Source organism: Peromyscus californicus, unplaced genomic scaffold, assembly GCF_007827085.1.
Source record: "Peromyscus californicus insignis strain IS unplaced genomic scaffold, ASM782708v3 Scaffold_4__1_contigs__length_199733344, whole genome shotgun sequence".
In the NCBI taxonomy this organism is placed as follows: Eukaryota; Metazoa; Chordata; class Mammalia; order Rodentia; family Cricetidae; genus Peromyscus; species Peromyscus californicus.
Window position 1 is genome coordinate 130,396,012 of NW_026294562.1, and position 24,877 is coordinate 130,420,888.

Consider the following 24,877-nt stretch of genomic DNA (forward strand, 5'->3'; position numbering starts at 1 on the left):
TGGAAAGGAAAGAGAAGAATTCTGGGACAGGATGATACATGCAGGATGTGGGTATAACTTCAAGGTCACTGTTGTTGTTGCTTTTCAGCAAGTGATGGTTTGAAAAATTTGTAGACTCCTAGGAAAATGGAATCCTGAAACTTAGGAAGTTCTCCTTAGATAATTGGTAGGGGATCCAAATAAAGAAGTAGGAGTGCTCTTCAGAGACCTGGCTAATCTTCTGCCTTGTATAATAGTTATATGAAAAGAGAGAGAAAAGCAAGAGTAACTGTCTTGTTCAGAAGTATACGGTGTAAGCAATAGACAACACATTCTGGGAGGAGTTCAAGAGAGATGTTTGGAGTACTTACAAAGCACCCCACTTAGTGTTCCTTTACTTCTCTCTTGAAGCAGTGTTCCATAGTGAAGTCCCTTTCTCTTTATTTTTATATAGATGAGTCAGCCACTTTCCTCATGAAAGATTAAATGAGATAATGCATATAAGAGTGTTACTTAAGCCATAATGTATCCTGCTAATGTTACACATTGTCAGGTCCATGAATTTATTTAAAAATTAAAAATAAACCTCTAGTTCTTAGAGATATGCAGATACTGAACAGGGATCGGAGGCTGCTGAGCCTCTTACAAGGTCTGAGTGACATCATCCATGAGGAAGGAGAAATGAAACAAAGAGGCAGTGTTGTTAGTTCTTACAATATCTCGATGCTCATAAATGACAAACTTGTTACAGGCTTCTTGGCTGCCTAGGACCTAGAATTCCAGGTTCCAGCACAATGGAATTGAATTAGTAGCTGAGAAGAAAGAGAATTTGGTTCCTTGGTCCCTATTTCGGCAACGTTGTAATCAGGAAAGAGGCTATGAGGATGCTAGAGAAAGAATTCCTCTCCAAAGCCATCGGCTGAATGAAGACTTAGCTGATTCTGTTTACAGTATCTAGAAATAGCCATAGCAGAGTGTTCATTTGGGTCCTCAGAAACCAAAGCATAGAGAGAGCCTAGGATGGGAAGATGTGGTATGCCCAGAGGGAGAAATGCTTCTGTGAATAAGAGACAAAGATGCTAGGTGGATAAATCAAGCAGTTGAAGAGGTGGGACTTCAGAAAAATACCCTTAGCCTTGAAGGCCCACAGATTCGAACTCATGTCTTTGTGCTATGGATCAAGTCCTTAGAGCAAATGTGACTTAGATAAGTAAGAGTCTGGTGGTTCAGAGAAGAAAGTTTGAGTCACCTTAACAGCATGAAAAACTGGGGTAGATAATCCTTTCTGGTTTCCCATTGCTCAGTAGGGCAATGGCTGTGCACATACTAAGTTAACTTAGGATATAGGATGGTGTTCTCTGTCTGTGTGGAATATTAGTAATCCCCGAATCTCTTCAAGTTAAATTGGCTAGACCACTCCTTCCCCAGGCCAATTGAACTTAAATCTTCAATTGGGGGTACTTGGACTTCTCTGTTTGGTTTAAGTTTCCTAAAAGGTTCTAACGTAAGCTTAGGAACCATTTACTTACAAGTTTTAAGATAAAAAAAAATGTATAAGAGGCTTACACTCAAATCACTTTTTCTATGGTGACTCTGCTGTCAGGGATCTCAAATGGCATCTAGAAATGCATTGAAGGGCAATTACTAGCAAGAGTCAAGCAGTGCAAACTGACACCATGGAGGTGGCCGCAAGAAGGTAAGTACTGAATCTGATCCTTCATGGTCCTTCCCATATTAAGAGTAAAGAAGAAATAAATTAGGAACCCACTGCAGTCTGCTTCCTAGGGCTCATGCTGTGAGTCTCATCTTGGCATTGTGCAAAGACTTAAGAAAAAGGCTTCTCCTTACTTCTCTATAGCTTCCTCCCCTGACACAGAGCACTGCAAATACCTACTGAACTTCTCTTCTGTTCATTGTGCTTCTTATTTTGGGTACCAATGATAAAGCTTGGATGCAGAGTGGCAGTGGGATTGTAGTAGAGTGCCGGAGACTGAGATTCTATGGCTTTGCTGACCCAATGACTCCAGTCACCAGTGAAGACTGGATAGTTCCAATGGGATCTCTCTTTGGAGATGATAGACAGTGCTGAGCACAGGGGATATGAGCAAGGAAGCTGATAGGAGATCCCAAAAACCTCGACTCTGGTACCATTGCTCTTTGCATCTGTCTTCACATCTTGTGTCATGGTCTCTGTCCAGTTCATTAAGGCAAAACAGAACTGGCCAGAGCCTGCCTAATGGACAGAGTCCAGGAGACATTCTTTTAAAACTTAGGACTTACCAAGATGTCACAAAGAAACTGCCTGGTGGCTATCTAAACAATATAAGCAAATTGGGGCTTCATGGCAATAGGCATGGAAAGGGGTACAAGATATTAGATTGAACAGTGTGTCATGAATACTACAGTTGCGATCCAACACAAATCTTGAGTCTTAGAATGATTGGGGGACATGTCAGGTACTTGGGGAACATATTATCAGATGCTCACAATAGGCGCTCCTTATAGAAAAAGCAAGATGCTGAGTTGCATTCGGGCACCAGGGCAGGATGAAGTGTACTGACAGAAACTGAAAGTTCAAGGCCTGTGCTGTGGAACAAACTTGGACCAAGTCTCTGGAAATGGAACCAAGATTCTCTAGGCGCCAAGGGGACTTCATGCTTGGCTGATGAATATCTAGTCTGTCACTCCCTGAATTCCCCAGACCTAGGGTCAAGAGGGTTTCCAGGCATTTGGGGGCTGTATTTGAGGTTGGGGTTAAGTAGCTCTAGCTTCTATATAGAGGCAGAGAGCCAAAAAGATTGTCACCATGACTGTTTTTAAGCTTCAAATCTAGTTTCTTCCCCGAACTAGTTTTGGTGTGTGTATAGAGTCCATCTAGTAGTATACCCAAAGAAAGGAGATTAAATAAGCTATTTCAAGTTGAACAAAGTTAGGCGCTACTACATTATACCTGATGTGACATAATATAAAGATCACAAAAGTATTTACCTGTGAGAATGACTATGTGAATTTGATAGTCTATCAAGCTCTAGAAGATCTGATAGTATGTGGAACATGTAATATTAATAATATTAACTTTAAGTATGTATAGATACACACAAGAAAGCTGTAGCTATGTATAGGCATATTATTGATAAAATATGATTTTCAAAAGAACAGTTACTATCCCCTTTAATAATTAAACTGAGGTTTGTTTTTTACTCAAATATCTGAGAAATATTACTCTTGTTCTCTTGTTTTAAAAGAACAACTATTAACTGTTAGAAGATATCATGTAGCCATATAACACGACACACACACTCAACAATCAAACAAGCCCTAAAGGAGCTGGAAGAGTGTTGTGTTACCCAACATATCGCTGAGCTAGCAGCTAAACAACCATCTACACACTCCCTTTTTGTATGATCAAGTAGTGCACATTCTTAAAACGATAATGGAACTAAATTTGGAGAGAACAGGCCCTTGAGTTTCAATTTATTTGTTTCACAATCACAGCCTCAAACTGAAGGGAAAATTATGCAGCAGTTTGATAAATAAAGCCCTATACATTCAAAAACAAAATGCAAAATGAAAACTTTTAGAACTTCAAATAATCAAGGACCTTAGATTAATTCCATCAGTGGTTGTGAGTTTTTTTGTTGTTGCGAATTTGCTGGAGAATTTGGTATGAAAGCACTCTAACTAGTGCCTGATTATATCAGTGTCTCTATTTCCTTTTAGAACACACATCTGTTGTTGTGGAGTGGGGGGTGGGTGGAGGGAGAGTGTGGTTGTGGTTATTATGGAAATACAGCAAAACCAAATATTTTAAAGCAGATGAGAAGAAACCCACAAACAGTTGGCTCACAAATGGTGTAACGTTTTCCACCCAGCCCTGCACAAAGGCGGCGGCAGCAGCATGGGCCACAGCAGTGTGCATGGTGGCCTCAGGTTTATCTGTTTCAAACCCTGGACTGCTCTTGGAAGTTAGCGGAGGGAAGGAAGATTGTTTTTCCTCTTTATCCCCTCTTTCTTTTTAATTGTTGTTACTCTGTTTTGCCTGAAAGCTGCAGTATCTCACTGTTCATTATTCCCCGTTCAGTCAAATCCTGTCCAAAATTAACTCCTTGTGTACCGCTCTATTTTTCCATCTTGTGTGTTTACATGATGCACAGACGGACCTTCTCACTGTGGCACTTTCAGACAGTTTCACGCAGGTTATGTGGATAACTGATTTTAAAATTAACCCAGTGTTGATTTAACCAATCTGTTTCTTCAATATTTAAATTTCTTAGAGAAAAGTATTCCTAATTATTGATAAATTGTTCCCCTACTCCTAAAGTTTCATGCTGGGGCTTTTTCTCTATTAAAAATACCTTGCTCCTCAGAACGTGTGCCGAGTTGCTGAGTTCTTTTACCTTTTTCTACCTTAACTTGAGATTACTGAAAAAGTATTCTCACACTTCAAACTAAAGCTGGGAGATGGGAAAAAAAGCCACCAGTCAATACCTCTGGGGAACACGGTTTCTCATATCAGCCTTCCGGTCTCAGAGTCTTCAACTTGAATTAAGGGCGACCATCAGACACACCATAGAGACAGAGAAGTCACCGTTCTAAATTAATGACTATTTGCCATAGCAGTGGAGTGCCTGTTTGTAGCACATTTTATTGTGATGTGTTATTCGTATTCAGTGCAACAGTAATTGGGTCTTAAACATGATGAAGTATCTTTAAGGCTGCCTTGGTAGCTCGGCTGCCTCCAGCAGGTTTTTAACTCTAGTTAAAGAAGGTTAATCAAAGCTAATGAATCTGTTTTATCCATTGCCACAAGTTTGTCAAAAAAAAAAAAAAAAAGTGCCAGGAGATGACTGAACTTAAGTCCGGATTGTTCAGCTGTGAAGGCAAATACACTTCTAGCATAATAATTTTGCAAGCGCCTTTGATGGCCTCAGATCTGGGGAGAAGTACTACCTGCAAGCTCTGTGTTTTCTTATCTTTCTGCTGCCCATTCTTCTGCCTTTAAAAAATTAGAAGCCTTTTGCAAGCACAGGGAAGGGAATGCAAGCTCCCACTACAGCCTTCAGCAGGAGAATATCACGAGACTGTTGCATTGAGAAGTTCAGAATAGCTCTGCTCTTTATGAAAGAATATGGGGAGCCCCCTAATAAAGCCAATTCATTAGAACAAGTGTTTGTTACTAAATCCCCCCACGCAGGACCACAGGCAATCAGAGCCAGAACATGAAGCAATTAAAGTTGCCTCCTTTCTAAGGGAAGCCTGTGCCCCAACTGTCACCCAGCAGCTCTATTTTGCTTTCTTATTAGAAATGTGTTTGAAGAATTGAAATTCATAATTCGTCAGGCAGCAGAGGTCCGGTCCATGCCTCCACCCTGTTTGGAACATGTTAGAAATACAATAAAAAGTAAAACTGCCTCTATCAGTGTGTGTCCTTTGCCAAGGTTTGGGAGCAAGCAGCTGGGCTCCCATACACCTTAAAGCTTGGAAACCTTGCCTTGCTGCATCTGCAAAAAAACAAAACAACAACAAAACACCTCTCAGCAAGAGATCAGCCTCCAAAATCTAAATTCACAGTGGTGGAGAGTCTTTTGTGTCCAGCCCAGCTTTTACCAAAAACACCCTCACAGGCACACACAAGCAGGCTCACATCCTGAGGTGACACTTTCCCCCAAAGCCCTTGGTGTTCTGCATAGGGCTGGAAGGAGTTGCTTAGCATTTCTGCACTGTGGCTGGCAAGGGGAGATCACGCCTCTGAGAAGGGCCAGAGAGGAGCCCCCCCCCCCCCCCCATTGTGGCGCTCTCTCCTGCTTTTTTCCCGTTTCTTAAAAATATCCAGCTAATATTTGTATTTGGGGGAGAAAGATGTGAAAAAGGGGGGAGAGATGAAGCAAGGCAGACCACAGAGGCAAAGCCAGGGGGAGCACAAAACAAAACAAACAAACAAACAAACAAAAAGAAACCCAAGGACCAAGGCTAGCTTTAGTCTGAAGAAGGTCTGCTGCATGCATAGGTTTCAAAGCTTTTTTTTTTTTTTTTTTTTCAGATTCACAGGCACAGCCCCCTTGATGAAAACTAGTTGCTAAATTCAGGGCCCTGTTAGGCCTCAGCTAATTAGAAAAAATGGGCTTTTAAATTTTTTTTTCTTTTCCTTTCTTTCTTTAGCACCTTTTCTTTCAAGCATTTAGTCTCAGGAGGGGGATCCCGGCTCTTGGCCGGCTGTTTTGAAAACACGCCTTTGAATGCCTCTCCCTAATTCACGCCTTTTGTTTTTCAGCCTTTGTGTTTGCCAGTTTGACCATATAACGTTATACATCTGGTGTATAGCTTGTTGGGGCTTTTTTCTCCCAGGGTTCCTATGCATTCCCTATAGGACCCTCCTGGGCTTCAATTTGAGCGATCGTGTAACATAAAGGGGCGAAGGAGGGCCTAGGAGGCTGGGGGAGGCCGGGAGGTTGGAGGGGGCAGTGGAGGGGAGGAGGTCTGGAGGAGACACAGAGAGAAATGAGTGAAACATAAAAAAAAAAAAAAAGTTGAAAAGAATTCTTTCGCTGTCTTCTTTTCTTCTCACTGTAGCGACTGGACCCTGAGTCAGCCGGCGACAAGGCCTCGGTGGGAAAATGACGCGGCGCAGAATAGATAACTCATTGGAATTCTGGCAACATATTCGTAAATAAAACAAAAGTGGGGAGGCGGGCTGGGGGAGGCCGTGTTTTCCAGGGGAAGCGCAGAGCTGCGCCAGGGCTAGGAGGACATTACAGAGCCAGCTCCCTGCCTCGCCTTTTGCCGGCAAACCCCTAAGATGGTCAAAGGGGAAGGGATGGTAACTGCTCCGTCCATGCTTGTGAGCCAGGCTGCTGGGGGCTGGTTCTTCCTGCAAGACTGGAGGATGCTTTTGCAGTCACGCTTGGCAGCCTGAAGCAAGCTCAAATCGCCAGTGCTGTTTCTTCTTTAGAGTCTGTCTGGGGTGTGCTCACAAAAGGGTCGCTATCAGATGGACCTAGGAAAACGGGGTTATTATTGTCGTTCTTATTCCTAGCTCCAAGATTTAATTTACATTTGACTTTCCCCAGCCATCATCTCTTGTGTACACGGTTTGCAAGACAGCCTGAATATCGGAGATTATGATATTTATGTCTGTTTCCTGATGATCAAAGCACCCGGTCTTTCAGCTGACTTTTCTTTCAACTGAATATTGATGGCTCTGCTTCTGGAGAGAGTCTCATCTCACTTTTCCCATCTGAAAAATGGACATAGCCTAACCCTGAAATCACAGTGTTTAGTGCTGACATGCCTTGAACACAATGGGTCTGCTTTGTATGTATGTTGTAGACAACACATTCTTGTACATGACCCATTTTAAATGCATAGTGTATCTGGTGGCTCTGATGTTGCCCATTGCCTAACTGTCTTAGATTCACTCCGCAAAAAAAAACTGAGAACACGTAGGATAACAGCATGTTTGTAGCTGTTGTTTAAAGCGAAACACCATCAGCCTTTCTCTCCCTCCCCATTGCTCCTCTTTTCCGCTGAACAATTTGAAATGTAATACTAGGGCATGAAAACCAAACACACTCATATCAGGCAAAGCTTAGGAGCTATTTCTGCTTCCCCGAATTCAAGTTGCAGAGGGCAGGGGAAGGAAGAGATATTTGTTTTAAATACAAAAATGGGACTAACCAACTAACTTGTTGAGAATGTCCTGGAAGGTTCTGCAGTTTCACACAGACTTTATTACAGATGTGATAAAACCTGTGGGCATCACTTTTAAAATAGCTTCAGAAACGACATGGTGAGGAACTCTACTGAAACCTCCCCCACCCCGTGCATTTGTAAATCAAGTTGCTTGCTGATTAACCCTTGATAAATTTCTCCAGGTGCCTTGCCTGTCCCTGATCAATCCAGCCACCTGGCAGATAAAGTGGCTCCGAGGGTTAACACAATTAGATTAGCAAATGTTTTCGAGGAAATGGTAAAATCGCTTCTTTTTTAAAACAAGATGTTGAATTAAGAGGCCTTGCTGTTCCAATCAGACACATCATTTTACAATAGGCTAATTCTGAAGAATTTACCCCCACCTCTGAACGTTAATCAGAGGAGAAGAAAATGCCTGCTACTCATCATGGAGGTGCATCATGGCTGTCCTGAGAAGCGGGCTTACCTCAGGAAGAAGTTAAGTTCTCAAGAAAGACTTATCTCCTGGGAACCCCCTTCCTTGTGAGTTTGGTGCCTGCTTTTCTTCTTTTGTTTAAACTCGTCATAGAACTTGGAAAATTAAGATCGCACTGGCAACTGAAATTAAAAAACAAAAAACAAAAAACAGAAAACACCCACCACCAACAACAAAAAAACCCAAAGCCCATGGACTCGAGTTAAAATTCTTAACTGAAATATTTGTCTTCAAAATGTAAAACTGTCTAGCAAGAATGTCCCCAAGCATCAGCCTGGAAGGATCCCTGTGCCCCAGAAAACAGCATCTCATGCCCAAACCATACACAAAAAACGAGTGGCCACCCTCAGTGACTGTTTTTATTCTGTGTTCCAGTGACCCTAAGGAGTTGATCCTGGGTTCTGTTAAGACTGCTCTGTGGTGTGGAGACTACCAAAGCCCTCCCCTCTCCTCCCAGGTCACAAGCCTAGGTCCAAAGGAAACCGTTCTCTCCGCTTCTGTGGGAACTGCTGCTCTTACTGATTCTAGAGGAAGCAAAAATGTGAGGTAAACTCGGTTGCAGGCGTCAGGGGCCAAGTAAGAGAGACAAATGGCAGTTACCCACTTAAGAAAATAATGTTGTGCTGATTGACAAACGGCCTGTGCCTCTCAGCCACTAACAGCTCTTACAGAAACAGGGGGCTGCCAATAACAAACCTGATTTCTAAGGTCCCCAAGGTAATAATAATCCACTAATTTGACTGGCTCCCAGCTGGCCCTCCCTAGCAGTTTCTATTTGGTTTTTGCAGCCCGGGAGAACTTCTCTTTCTTTGGGAAAAAAAAAAAAAAACAAACGGGGGTGGGGTTGGGGTGAGGGGAGAGGGGGCAGTGACATTAAGAGGTAGTGTGGAGGGAAAACACATGGAAATTTAATGTTGGAAGGTTCTTGTTGCAATAGAGCTGTTGGGCTTGGCACAAAGACGGCTATCAGATGGCTCCTTTGACATGAGTAGAGCCTTCAGTAAGTAAGACAAGCCTGAAGGATTAGGTTGTCAACTTCGGCCTGTCATCTTTGGAGGCAGGAAAAAAAAAAAAAGGTGCTTCCCCCCACCCCCCACCCCTTTTCTTTCTTTCCTTGCCTTTCTTTCTTCTTTCTTTTTCATTCTTTTCTTTTGGGTTTCTAATTGTATCCTCTCCACCAGTTGTGAGCTTTTCAGACGGGGCAAAAGGGACAGTTAATGGGCGACAACCTCAACCCCCACACTGATCCTGAAAGTGGAGCCTTGAAAGACGGCTGCGTCAAGCAGGCTGTAAGACTAATCGCCCTGCGCGAGTATGAATTTATCTAAAGATGATTTCATGTGGAACCCGCGGAGCCGGCCGCCAAACGGATGAGTGCACAGTTTAAGAAAGTTAGTGGGACTCGCCCCAATCAACTGTCAGGCCGCATAAAAGGTTTGGGGCGCGCTGAGTTAAGCAAACACTATTTAGCCATCTAAGGATACCATAAGGCCTGAGATTTTTCCTTGGTCGGCGCTGTCAGGAAATACTGATACGTATCAAGTAACACTCCGGGTGCAAAAGGAGGTGCGTCTCCTTGTAGCTATCTCTATTTACAAAAGGGACCCGTGCTCCCAAAAGGGTGGGGACAGGGAACGGAACGTGCACTTCACAGGGAACTTTCCTGCTTTCCCTGGAACCACAATCTTGTGAAAAGAAGAAGAAGAAAAAGAACTGAGCAAAAAAATTGTCTCATTCTAGATAAAAAATACTAAATGTTATTTGAATTTATAAATTCCCTGAATGCCCAGCTGAGACCCTGCTTATCAGCCTCAAACTATCTGCTGTGGACATTATTTTTTTTTTGTTTGTTTTTTTTACATGTTTCTTGTTGTTTAGCATATTCTGAAGTATGTTCAAAGTATCTGCGTCTCCAGTGTAAAATACAGTCAGGAATACCTAGCTCCATCAAGCGTACACAGCCAACACTCCAAAGAGGTCCCAGGAGCCAAAACTATTTTTGTTAGAAATTATCTCCACAATTCTAAATGACTCATCCTTTTAGTGCTTGAAGTACATAAGTACATGGGAAAAAAAAAATAATGTCTCCAATTGGAAAACTGCGTTGGGACCTTTGTGCTGTTACTGCAGAGTGACAGTTGAGTTGGAGAGTTTAATTTAAAAGGAAAAACAAAACAAAACAAAAAACAAAGAAGCCAAAAAGAAAAAAAAAAGAAAAGAAAAAAATACCACACCGCTCTTTATCAGAACACTCTAAACATTCATTTGCCTTGAGTAACATTGTGCCTGAGGTGAAATCCTTGAAGATGTTCCTGGTGCCAGTGTCAATGAAATACCCTTTGGCATTAAGCAGTGTTCCTAGAATCCTGAACGTGCATTCCGTAACAGCGCAATAAACGCGAGGAACCGAGCAGAAGAACCTGCTTGTTCTGTAAGGAAGATTGCTCCCAGTTAAACAAAGAAATTTAGGGTCGCCTGCTTTTCATGGAAATCACATACATATGGCCTTTGAAATTTGTCACTGAAGATGGTTTTGCTCTAAGGTAAAACCCACCACTTCATAGCCTTTCAGCTGCGAGTCTCTGGGTTTTTTTTTTTCTCCCCCTCTCTTGGCCTGCAGCCCAATATGAATGTATGATCACTAGCGTAATAGTTAAACATCTGAGTCTTTTTGAAGTGCTTTCGACGTTACAATGATGTGATGGTTGATTGCCTAGCAGTCAGTTCAGAAAAGAACTTCCTTCTGCCCCCTAGTGGTAGAAATTAATAAGAGCTGCTTCGTCATTCTTAAAGCTCCCAGACACCTCAGTTTTCAGTATTAATACTTAATGCTGCCGGGAATTTGCTAACCAGTTCCTTAGTAATCAGTCATGTGTGTCTTTTCTTTTTTTCCCCTCGAGAAATGGGAACTCACTATGTTCTTGGACTAACCTGGAACTCTTAATCTGGCGATCCACCTGTCTCAGCTTCCTGAATGGCTGAAACTTAAGGTGTGCCCTCCTGCCTTGGCCCAGCGTGCATTTTAAACAGTGCGTGTCTGCACCAAGTGGACTGCTGCTTCTTGTGTTACAGTGTCATGCCTTGTGTGTCCTTCACAGTCTGTAATTCTCTGTTAAACAAAATATACTACACTGTAAACAGACATTGTCCTGAATGTAACTTTTTTCCCGGGAACATTCTGAACTGACTTAATGGGGGGATATTAACCAAGTAGTGGGCGGTGCTGCCAAAATTATGAACTAAGTGCATTTGTAGTCGAAGAAAGCATTACATGCTCTTGGGTATTGTGGAAACTTTTTGTCTCTTCTCCGATGACGGTTCTGTTGTTTTTTATAGCAGGCAATATAAACCGTTTGCACGGTTAGCTCTGGGTGTGTCCCAGGTCACATCTCTTTGTGTTAAAGTTCATCAACTAAGCCACATACGCCGAGAGAGGGAAAGGGATGGGTGGTGTGCTGAGAAGAATTTGATGTGGCAGACATTGGTTAAATACACTTTTTTCCCCCTCCTTACTTGCCGGCAAGCTACGAGGAATGTGTTTGAGTTTGTTTGTTCAGTTGGCTGTTGTTGTGGTTTTTCCTGTGCTGAGTTCTTGATTATTTATTTGTTTTTTTTTTAATCTGTCCTACGTGAGTCAAATTCCACACGCAGGCAAGCATCGAAAGACAGGTGGAAGAGAGCTCCTGAGAGAGACAGAGAGACAGAGAGACAGAGAGAGAGAGAGAGGTGCCCTCCTGTGACTATGTGTTTAGCTCTCAAAACTTGTGAATGCCCCAAGGCAAGGAGACTGAGGAGGAGGAGGAAGAGGAGGAAGAGGAGGAGGAGGAGGAGAAGGAGGAGGAGGAGGGCACTATGGAGAGGGGATGGGACAGCTGGGCCATGTGGAATGTGTCACTTTGCTTCTGTACCACCATTGTGTTGCTCATGTCGGAATGTGGGGAAGGCGTGAGGTTATTGACTGAGGAGCCATGGAGATTCCAGCTGTCAACATGTGATCAGCTCTTGGTACAAAGAGAAGTTTTTTCGCGACTCCAATTTGATTCCTAGTGACAGCTACACGTTTCCCGGGGCCCTTTATGCTACCAGCTTGCCTTTGGGTAGCCTTTGGCTCCGTTCTCTTTTCAGACTGACCCTGTGAACTTAGTACCTGGCTTATGAGGGCATGTTGACTGACGCCGAAATGATGGAGAGTCAGGACTAGTTCCAGAAAGAACACTAGGGCTTCGGGGAAAACAAATAACTGGTAGTCTGTTAGAAGACTATTGTTTTATTTATCTAGATTTGGGGCGTGTGTATGCATGTGTGTGAGCGTACATGGATGGGGGCCTGTGTGGAAGCCAGAGGTTGAGAACATTCCTCGGTTTTGTTCTCCACCTTATTTTTTGAGGCAGGGTCTCTTCGCTGACCCCAACGCTCACTGTTCCAGCCATTAAGCACCTGGATCTTTCTGTCTCTGCTCCCACAACCCTAGGGGCTACAGGCCCCGGCTGCCACACCAGTTTTTACATAGGCACTGGGAATCTGAACTCAGGGCCTCATGTCTGTTCAGCAAGAATGGTCCCCATCAAGCCATCTCTCCAGTCCTAAGGGCTTTGTTGTTGTTGATGTTGCCAAACATTTTACTTCAAAAGAATCGTCCCAGGGGAAAAACATGGTATACTAGATGACCTTGCTTACCGGAAGCATGTCAACCGGTGTGTAACTATGTGACTAGAAGCTTTTCTTCGGACCTGCTCCAGATGATCGCAGGAGCCTCACAGGGCCGAGCAGATGCCCACTAACTGCTTTTACTGTCTTGCTGTCAATCACCCTTTCTCTTTGATTCTGACATCGCTGAGACTTCTAGTGAGAATTGAAACTCTCTCTCTCTCTAAACTGGAAGAGGTGGAAGATGAGGAGGAGGAGGAGGAGGAGGAGTAGAAGAGAATAGCCTTCTCTGTGTGAGCCCACTCAAGGCTGCTTGAATTTCTTGGGAGTTCAGAGAAAGAAGCAATAACTCACGTTTGTTCATGTAGGCAAAAGTTATTTACATCTTGGAGATCCCGGATAACACATTTTTTTAAAAATCACAGCAGATATAGAACATTTTTGGTGTGGGACAAGATCGTTGCCTTACCTTCTCATCACCCTAGGCCTTCCTCATCTGAAAGCAACTCAGTGCACCACAACCCTGAATCAATAAGCTTCCTCTCAGCCACATCTTGCCTGATCACATGGCTCCCATAGTCATCCTTGTGACTTGACATGGTAAACGGGATTTTGTAGATTTTCTGGATTTTTTTATACATTGTTCTCTATTGGTTTTATACATACATACATACATACGTACTGTTTACAATTATGTGTGTGGTGTGTTTATGCACACATACAATTTCACTTTAAGTTAGTTAATGTACATTTAGGATTGTCACAGGAATATTTTCTAGAAATATATGGTCAATCATATAGGTGTAATTGAGAGAACTTTGGCCTGGGGACCACCTAGGTTATCTCTCTTTACTTACAAATGTCAAAATTTCTTGAAACACCGTTGTTTTATAAAAAAAAAATAATAGCTGTTCTATTAGTTATTTTCCTTATTGCTATGGTCAAAGAGCTGACAAAAGGCCATTGGCGGACGGGAAGTTTCACGTTGGCTCAGAGTTCACAAGGCAGAAGGGCAGAGTCCTTCCTGGTGCGAACTGTGGGTGCAGGAGACTACTACGCACTCACATCTCAGCAGCAGGAGTCAGATGAGTGAGGGGGAGCTGGTGCTGAGTTGGCTGTTCAGGTACCTGATGTGTTTTCGTTCTCTCAGTGGAGGACTCTAATACAAGGCCTGGCAAAGGAGTATTTTCCCTTAGTCAAAATTCTCTGAGATAGCTTCCAATGACACCCCCAAACATGTGACTGACTAATGCCATAGGAATTGCTTGAGCCAATCAATTTCACATCCAAAATTAGTCATCACATAGCTCTCCCTGAGAAGTACCCTGGGGTATTTGGTTACAGGACTCCCGTAAGAAACAAAAGTTGGAAGATGGTCAAGCCCATTACATAACTTGACATAGCATATGATTTCTATAGAATGTATGCAAACCTCATGATCCTGTAAATGGTCTCTAGATGACAATTGTGTAAATTATTATGACATCTGGTACAACATAAATGCTGTGTAAAAAGTATCAACACTGTGTTGCACAGAGAAGAGAGAGCAAGTGCATGTTCATCACATGTCATTTTTAAAGAATATTTTTGGTCTAATATTCTGGGTTTGGAATTTGCACGTGTAGGGCCAACTGCAGTGATTTTAGATGATGTGAAGAGAGGTCACATTATAAAGTCATTTATTTATTCTAAAACATTACTGTTGGCCATCACCTTCACCCATGACCCAATGTGTTGTGCTAACTCTCAGATGCTGTGGACAACACAGTGAAAGACACACCATGGCCAGTATGGAGGCTTCTCTGTATGAGTGGGTTGGAGTGAAGTTGGTGAGCCCTGTTACCATTTGTAAGAAAGAATCTATAAAACAGATGCCTGGAAACCATCTAGGATTTTATAAGAGTTCAGCTCTCATTTAAAATTTGCATCTTTTTTTTCATATAAGAGATAATCTGCCCTCATTTGGACTCCTCTGCCTGCCTGAGGCATTCAAGTAGCATATCTCCTGACTTCCGTACCCCTGGACTTTGCACCCAAGGCATGCTCACTGTCCATCCATGCTTGCATACCCTGAAAAGATGGTGGAATACTTGCGTTGTTTCTGTCTGCTCAGAAAACATGCTTTCATGGAGTTACTAAAAACACACTTAAGCATGGTACCTGTTGGCATTGCCTCTCACAGGTGTTCTTTGCGGAGTCCCAACTCACGTGTCTGTGTGCTCCGCTTTCTGTGCTGTAACTAGTTTTTTCTCAAACTTAAGGTAAAGGAAAAGTTGATTTCCATGCTCCCCGTGTCATTTAGTTATTCAAGCATTCTGGACGATGTCCTTGAGTCCTTTTGCAGGTGCTGAGTTCCTGATCAGACCTGCTTCTCTGACCAGCTCCTCCAGGTAGCACTCCATGGTCCCTCCCTCCTTCCTCATCTGACACACTGCCCTCATCTGCTTCAGGTTCCTGTCATTAGAAATGTGTCTTTCCTGACACTGTCCTTTGGGTGATAACTATCCGACTCCCTTGTGCAGAGCAACTTATGCTGTTCAACTTCAGAGCCTCACTTCAGACATCGGCTGCCAAGAACGCTTGTTACGAGCTGCTTGGAACCGCTTCCTCGCTAATTCGTCCTAGAGAGAGATTGTGCCCGCACAGAGAACAACAGTGTTCCTGTGTTTGCTGGGCACTAAAACCCAGTTCTGCACTATTACAAACTCTGGTGGCATTTGTTCTGGGGCTTGGCTTGGGAGGGCAATGGAAGGAAGATCAATGAAGCGGTTGCATCTTTTGAGAAGACTGTACCTTGACTTAGATGACTATAAAAGACAAAGTGATAAGGAAAAAGAGAGAGGGAAGGTGGGAGAGAGAGGAGGAGGAAGGGAAGGAGAGAGGGAGGGAGAGAGGCAGAGAGAGGGAGAGAGGAGCGAGCGAGCGAGCGAGCGAGCAAATGAGCGAGAGAACACGAGAGAATATACATCTCTATTTGCACCATTTAGCTACAGAGGAAAAAATGCAGAAACCACCTCTCAAGTCAGGAGAATACTCCAGCCAGCCAGGGTGTTATAAATTAGAGCCTGTCAGTATTACAATGTATATTAATAGTCACACCTCTTTTTAATGAGTTTGGCATTGGCAGCTGAGAGGAAATACAAGTCATCATGGCTCTGCTCATGCAAACCCCGACAAAGGAATCCGTAATAAATCTTCCTTGAACAGCACTCACCATAAATATGTATCACAGAAGGCATCTGTTTTACATTCTGCATATAAATCAGTACAGCGCCGAATAGCAATGAATCAGCTTCTCAATGCCTGATTTGATAACAAATCGACTTGGATCTTAGGAGAGAGAATTTACAGCCGTCACCCTCAAGACAGAGAGTCAATACTTAAGACGAGTGCCAAGTGAACTTTTCTTCGGCAAGCAAGTTTACAGAAAGAGAGGACTGGTGGTCAGGTCAGGTCAGGGTCAGGGTCAGGGTCAGGGTCAGGGAGAGGCAGCTCCAGAGAGGCTGCCTTCCTGAGGAGAGGGGCTTTGAAACTGGAATTTTGAACCTGAGGACATCAGGTGACATATCTGAGTCTCTGAATATCTTTATCTGTTTTCCACTTGGCTGGGTCTCGGGGTATACTTTTGTAGGCCCTAAGGATGACAGATACCGTCTTGATCATGTCACTTGAGGTGGAAGCAAGAGTTGAAACACCAGATACCCGTCAGGCTGGGTGGGGCCATCTCCATGTGCAATCCTCCAACTCAGCCCAGCTTGGCTTTGATGATCCCTTCGGCTGGGGAAGAAGCAAATCTCGACCCCTTTCATTATAGACCATTGATAATAAAGATACTCGAAAAAAAAAAATATGGCATCATCCCAGGAACCCAGTGTGGTGGGATCAAACGGTTGATGGCTCTCTGGTGTCAGAGCCGCGCCTGATGGAGACACAGCCAGCTGCACAGAGTTCTACAGTGCTTAAAGAAAATGAGTGCAAAGCAGTATCAAATAGTCTCTTGTCAAGATAGAGCTGTCTGCTCCGGCTGACTTAGGCTGGCAGAACGTGGAGCAGGGCCTCGTTTTCAGTCTAGGTAGAACCCCAGGAGGACAGGCTCTCCTTCGTAAAGTCATGCTGTGCTGTGGGTCATCATCCTTCTTCTTCCCCAAGCATCCGCTCCACCTGTGGCACGAAGCAGTCATTTAGACTGATGAGGCTTTGACTAGCTCCCTTCATTTTCTAAGGCTGTGATGCTTGCACTGGCTCTGGCCATCCCAAAGAAGTGTGCATCCTGCCAGTCACGTCTCAACACCAAGGGAAATTCTAGATTCCTCTGAATACTGCTCTACTCGATGCTTTAAGATCTGAGTGCAGGAGTATTGGAGAAGCCCTCCTTCACTGGGATGGAGTCAGCGTGTTTGGAAATCCTAGTCCACCTGTGATCATTAACGAGGAACCTTTCTCCCTTGTTCTAGCAGAAGTCCATGAACAGGCGGGTAGGACATCTGACCCAGTGTAAGTCCATTTCTGTAACAAAGCAGAACGTAAGTCTTGACCTCAAAGGGAGTTCTAGAAAAAAAAAAAAAATACAGTACTTTGGAAGTCTGCCCTGTTCACAGGTCTGACAACTGGTTAATATTTTGTCTCCAGGCAGTGGAGCCAGGACCTGCCCTTGGAGCATGGGCTGACTTTTTGAAGCCTGGGGCCTATGCTGAGACACTTTGCTCAGCCTTGTGTAGGGAGGAGGGGACTGGACCTGCTTTGGCTGAGTCTGCCAGGCTAGGCTGACTCCCCAGGGGAGACCTTGCCTTGGAGAAGGTGGGAATGGGGAGGGTGGATGGGGAGGACAGGTGAATCTGTGGCTGATATGTGAAATTAAGTTAATTATAAAATAAAAATACTATTAAAAAAAGATTTTGTCTCAGTTTAAGTTAGTAAATGCTAAGGCGGCAAAGTCTGCTCGGCTGAAATGGGGGTGTCTTTCTGTTCAAGAGCTTGCAGAACATATCTTCACCTACACCTTGAAGTAGGTCACAGTGGTTCTGAAGATATTCTGTATGAAGAGCTAAGTGAACAGCACAAGTGGAAGCTTGCACAGCACACCACAGACCAGAGTCCTCTCCTCGTGTCTGAAGCCTTGTGTTGGGGAATGGACCCAGGACCTTCTGATTGCTGAACATGAACTTTACTGCTGAGCTATGCTCTCAGCCTTTCTAGTCAGACTCAGAGCTGGATTTCTTAACGTTGTGGCCATGACTATGGAGCTATCCTTTCTCAGCCTCAGTTTCATTCATTGATACAATGGGCTTTGCAAACTCTACCTCTAAGATTTGTTGTGGGAATATAAACAGTGATGTTGAGGATCTGTTTCCCTATAATAATGTAGACCAGGTTCCTAGAAGTTTGGGTTGTTTTACTTCATTAAAAGCCAAAATGTGAAAAGAAACAAACAAGCAAAGCACAAATAAATGTTCACAGTCTCCCTCTTAGAGAGAGTAAGCTTTTGGGGACAGAGTAGGGAAGGGAGATGCTGTCAGGTGGTCACTCTGTCCTTAGTAAATCATACTGCCCACTTGCAGAAGAACTTATATAGAACTACAGGATGGCCCCTGCTACTCAGCATATGCTTTTCAAGGAGAGGAGGTAGTCATTCCACACACTGATAGAATGTCTCCTAGTTAGACTGTGTTAGTTCCTAAAGCCATCTGTCCTTCCCCCCTCCCCACCCCCCCAGTAATACTGTGAATCAGCCTGGTCTCCTTTAAAAACACTTTTCATTTGATTTGTTTCAAATTGTAAATACATGCTCTTTATAATTTTTTTATGATATAAGTGATGGGGCCATATGAAATAAATCAGAGTGGAAGATATTAAATGTTTTGAACTTAAATGGCTTGGATATAAAATTACAGGTGACCATTGATACTAAAGTTGTGTCTCGACATGAAAAATGAAGTGAAACTTAAAATGATGATTGTCAAAATGTAGACCCAGGTTTTGCTTGCCTACACCATCCCTGTAGCAAGGGTGTTTGCAGTCATGACATCCATTTTCCATCTCAGTTGTCTGAGAGAATGAGGTTTTAGGAACAGTGTTTTCTTTTCAGGGGCTGTACAAAATGCTTATTTAGACTTCTCTTTTTCTCAAGATGTTTTCTTCAATGAAAATATATATTTTTTTTCTTTTTTGGACCTGATTCTCATGTATTCCAGGTTTGCCACAAACTTACTGCCTAGATGAGGGTGACCTTGAACTCCTGATCTTCCTACATCTCCTCTGTGCTGAGATTAAAGGAGTGCACTATCATCCTCAGTTTATGCAGTTCTGGGAAAGAAACCAAAGGCTCTAAGCATGAGAAACAAGCACATTCTACCAACTGAGACACACCCCATAGCATCCTTTTTTTTTTTTAACCAATCAAAAATACTTGGACCTAATTGCTAGAATATTCCTCTAGCTATCAATATCCAAATTGCCAATTATTTCATGATATATATGTATATACTTATATATAATTTTATATATATATACATATATGTATATATGTATTTAAATAACTATAAAGCAATGACGCTACTAGCCAAATTCAATTCTGATACTTGGAGTCATTAAACACTCTCTTTGAATTTTCAATGAGTCAGATTAAATGGCTCCTCTACACTGTGTTGAGCTATGACCAATCAGATTCATAAGGGCAAGTAGGGGTGAGCCAGCCAGGGACATGACCTCCACTTGCCTCCATAATTAGTGTGTATTGTTGGGTGAGAGGGAAGGAGGTGACTCAGTGGGAACAGACCAGCTATTTAGAAGACTGATACAAACACTTTCTGTTTTCAAAATTGCCCTCAGATACAGGCCATCCAAGGATGCAAAGGAGGTTCTGGTTGTACCTTAAAATATTAAGGATGCTCTCAAGACCCACTCATGGCTAAGAGGTAAAAGGAAAACTGAAACGTAATGACAATCAGAAGTAGATAATGTGTAAGCAGAAACTCCTTTTGGCTTCCAGACTAATCTGGAAGGGAAATATAGATTTTTTAAAAAAATCAAAACTACAACCTTAAATGTCACAGCCATGCACATCACAGGACATGGACAAACCAGGAACCATAGCTGGTGGAGTAGACAGCTATATGTATGTATGTTGGTACCCCGAGTCATTTGCTTGTGAGATCCAGCCACCATGGCATGAGTTTCAGAGACAAAAAAAACAAAAATCAAAGAGAAGCCCGTGAACTACCTACTCCACAAAATGAAATCTTCCTTGATTAATTTTGATGTGGTTGATTTCCCAAAAGTTCCCTCCTCCCTCAAGTTGTCAACCAATTTTAGCTCTAGCTCACTTTGAAGTAAACCTGTTTTTAAAATCTGATTTGTTGACTGTTCGCAGCGATCTGTTTTTTACTTCATGGAATACTGGGTATGAAGAAAATCCTTAACATCCTTAACTGTGCCTCACAGATGAATGTAGCATTATGTTCCATGCCAAAATGCAACGGAGGCTCCCAATCCAGAGAACTAGTTTCCTGAAACTTCATTCTGAAGTCTCAAAGGTAAACCTGAATGGCAGTGGGGGATTTAAGGCCTCCTTCCCTGAGAGCTATGTTTCAGGAGAGGTGTGGGAAAGGGTTGGTTTCCAACTGGGACTCCAGTGTGCTCAGATCCCTTCCTTTCATTTATGTTTCCTGTTCCAGCAGTAACTCGGGGGTGATCACAAAACAGGACGATATTTATTTCCTGGTTTAGCTGACTAATGAGCATGGAACAGATACTTGTGACTTCTGTGGGCTTGCTCACACTGTGGCATTTCTCTCTGTAGCCTGGCTCCTGCGTTCCTCTAAAATCAGTGGGAAGTATGCTCCCTACAGGTTTCCAAACTAAAAGAAAGCACAATATGAAATAAAACTAAGAGTTTTGGGGTACATAACAAGTACTTCGTCATTTAGTAGCCAATGTTAAGTGATGTGACTTCTTTATGTAATTAGTGTCTTCCAAATCCTACTAAGTAAATTTTAAAGCAGGATAGAAAGGGAAGGGAGGGGATGAAAATCAAAATACCAAAAATAGGAATGATATATGAAAATTGGTGGATAAACATAATACCAGCTTCAGTGTTTCAATCACAACAATAATGCTAAATGGCATATCTGAAATGATCCCACCAAGTCCCCTCCCTCTCACGACCTCACAGGATATCCCGTCTCCTGCAGAAACAAAACATGGAAATGAATCAGCCGATAAAGGATTTTCTCCCATTGAAGATGTTGGTGATTTTGTCCTGTGTTGGGGAAGTTGAACATAGAGATGGATATTCATAATCTGTGGAGACCACAGTCTGCCTCCCTCCTGTAGGATGCATTTTTTTTGTGTGTGTGTGTATGTGTGTGATAAAGAATGGCAGGCTAAAGGTAAAATGTTTTATCCAAGTATGATAAAAAATCACACCATAGACTGACCTAAGTATTTAATTCTTTTTAACATGGATAGTCAATATCTTTTTACAGAGTCCTCAACTGATCGCTTCTCTTTCTCTTAGTAAATGCTCTTAGTAAATGTTCAAATATTAATGCAATATCAATTTTAACTTTTCTTGGAGGGTGCCTGGGGGACAATAAGCTAACAGCTGGGGGAGGTGGAGTGATGTCATAAATAAAGACGATAGTGATGGTTGTATTGAGGATACGTTTTGAGGTCATTCCAAAATTCTAACCACAATAGTTGTCATTTCCAAAGCCTAAGCTGCTCTTAAAAAAAAAAAACAAAACAGATATTTTTATAAACTTAAAGCTGAAAATGAAGAAGGAGAAAAACATTCCTTACATTTCTGAGACTGACATGACCTAGAAAAGAATTGTTATAGAATCGGATTTAGGACATTTCTTCCATGCTTTCAAAGAACTTGAGCTTTGAATTTCTCCCAGAGATAAACTTAGTATTACTCACACTTTTCTCATGTCTAGATCAACATGGAGGCTTTGCTGGGATGAAATATTTAAAAGAGGATGTTGAGGAAAGATGTATGGAACATGCATTTCAGGTAGCTTTCAAGGTTAACCCTTGTCCAGATTTCCATGGCCAGTTTCTTTTACCCAAAGATAGCACGATTAGTTCTGAATGGCTGCCGCTGTCTCTCTCACCAGCCACTCATGTGACACCTTGGCAATAAATCACTGGTGAAGTGTGCCTTCTCTACAGAGTATTTGGGAAACCTACAGGCAGGAGGTTATGGATTTAATGGAAAATGAGAGAGAGAGAGAGAGAGAGAGAGAGAGAGAGAGAGAGAGAGAGAGAGAGAGAGACAGAGAGAGACAGAGAGAGACAGAGACAGAGAGACAGAGACAGAGACAGAGAGAGAGACAGAGAGAGAGAGAGGCTATGATTGTAGCACCACTCTAAGCTAACTAGATATCCTGCCCAGGTTTCCAGTGTGGGCATTCAATCGGGCCACCCAAACTGTTGACATCCTTCACTGACCCTTCCCAAACAATTGTGAACCTAATGACTTTGCTTTCAGATTTTGGAACTGAACTTTATAGGGACTGATTCCAAGCCTGGGTGGTGCTGAGAAAATTCAGCCGTACCAAGACTTGGCTTCGACCACCAGATGTGTCTCATGTGAGGGCCTTTTCCCATAATCTGACCAACATGGTTTATGAATGTTCTGAGGAGCAAACACCGGGTCCCAGAGGCTGGGAAAGGGCCATGCCCTGCTCAGTTAGAAGACCACACAGCCATCCTCTTTCCCCTCTGAGTATTTATAGTTCAAAAAAAAAATCACATCACCTCTCTCCTTTGGAAGCTACGGGTGAAAGTGGGGTGGGGGAGCCAGAAACACAAATTGCATCCTCCAGCTGGGAAAGCCTCACTCTTGGAAAAGCTAGGAAATAAATAAATAAAGGGGGGAAATCCAAATGGGATCGCTCTTCAAACACTCAAATGATCTTCTGCTAACAGTTGGGATTAAACAGCTGTCTCGTGGTTGTGCGATCATAACAGATGCTGTGTGACTGTTTCCTGCTAGCTTTGTTTTGGTTATTGCTGTTTGTGCAGTTCATTGGGCTGAATTCAGCTTAAGGGATACAGGTTTTTTTATGATGCTTCTGTGAGACACAGGCAGCTTCATCATCTCTCTAAGAGGAAAGGGTGTGTGAGAGGGAAATGGAGAGCGAGCCGAGGGTGGACTCTTCTGTGTCACCCTGGGAATGATGTCATATTGATGAAATTCTAACACACTGGTTTATGACCACTTTGCTGCGAAAGTGGTCCCCAGCCTTTATTTGTATTTATTTATATTTTTGTAGAGGTTGTACTCCATCCTGCTCTTCTAGTACAGTGTCTGCAGCTGGAACACAATCATGAAACGTTTCTAGAACATAGAGGGTTTTTGTGTGTTTGACTGACGGCTTCAGCATTGTAATGGTTCCTCTCTAGCATCTTGTTCTCCTGTCCCTTCAGAAACAGGAGGTGCTTTCCGAAACACCTCATTCTATTCAAGGGCCTGGGGAGATGGTTCAGTGGATAGAGTGTTTGCTGTGCAGGCATGGGTACATGAGTTCAATACCCAGCCATCTACGAAAAAGGCATGATGGCATTTGTGTGTAATACCAGCACGGGGGAGTTGGAGACGGAGGGAGCCACAGGATTCTCTGACCAGCCAGTCAAGCCAAGTGGTGTGTTCTAGTTTTAGGGAAAGACATTGTTGTATCAAGTAAGGTAGGAACCTGGGGAGACAGCTTCATGGTGAAGAACACTTTCTGTGAAAGCAAAGAAGACCCCAGCTCCAGTCTTCTGCACTCCATCTGCCTGTGGCTGCAGGTGTGTATCATCCCAGTGTCAGAGGAAGACAGGTCGACCCCAGGAGCTCAGTAGCCAACCAAGGTCATTGAAACCATGAACCTTATGTCCACTGAGAGAAACTCTGTTTCAAAAGATACAGTTGAGAGCTGCAGAGGAAGACACCAGGCATTGTCCTTTCAGCTCTGCATATATGCATATAAGAGTACATACTTGCACATTCATGGTTTGTGCATGCACACACACACACACACACACACACACACACACACACACACAGAGTGAGGCGGAGAGTGATAGAGGAATGACATTCTTTGTCAACTTTTGGCCTCCAATCCACCCACACATGCATATGTATGCATATTCACCCCACACGTATACACACACTCACATTACCATATCCTAAGTGTACACACATTTACCCAACACACAAGAAATTTCACTCCACTCTGGAAGCTGAGATCACTACCTCCACATCAGTCAAGGGATGAACAATCACCCTTTTGTCCCCTCCCCTTTAGAAGTTAGATTGGAAGTCATTTGGGACCCTATCACATTACTTCTTCAAAACCAAATTTCTTCTTGGAAAAAAAAAAGTCTTCAAAAAACTGTCAAGGTTCATAATGTACTTTACTTAACAACAGATTAACAACAGAATAGATACTGATACTTACATTTAAAATGTAAATATAAATAGCAGAAGGTGTTTTAGGACCAAATAGCACTTGATATCACTAACAGGTGGTCATGTTTAGCATGCTTGGCCTCAGCACTGACTGCCCACCTCTTCACCACCAGGACACAGTGCTCAATGGGCACTTGCCGCTCAAGAATGAGTACCAGATACTGAGTGCCCAGAAGCCAAGTCTGTGTCTATAAGGCCAGGACTCCTGTGGTGGGTGGAAGGTGGAGACAGAAGGGTATATTGAAGGCTATGGGTCAACTAACCTGTTGTATACAGTGGCAGATGGTAAAAAAGTTGTCTCAAAGAAAGGGAACTGTGACAATTACATTGGAGCTCCTCATATACATGGACACAAACATCACACCACATCTTACACGCACACACACACACGCACACACACATCATACATAGGCACATATGATTAAAAATAGAAATAAAAATTTGACAGGTTACATGGATGAACCTTGAGGACATTATTTGAAAAGAAATAAGCCAGTCACCAAGATAAATATTCTATGGTTTTACTTGTAAGGAAGCACCTGGAGTAGTCCAGTCCACACATGCATGAAAGGCAGAATGGGGTTTTTGTTTTGATTTTTTGTTTTTTGTTTTGATTTGTTTTGGGGTTT

At 42.9% G+C, this 24,877-nt stretch overlaps 1 long non-coding RNA gene across 1 annotated transcript in view; it reads right to left on the minus strand.

Moving 5' to 3' along the window:
* Positions 1-13,278: 13,278 nt before the first annotated feature.
* Positions 13,279-24,877, minus strand: part of LOC128095113 (uncharacterized) — a 34,386-nt gene continuing 22,787 nt past the window's right edge. Inside the window, exon 3 of the long non-coding RNA XR_008213160.1 lies at positions 13,279-17,296. This is a non-coding gene — a long non-coding RNA (uncharacterized LOC128095113). The remainder of the gene's footprint in view (positions 17,297-24,877) is intronic.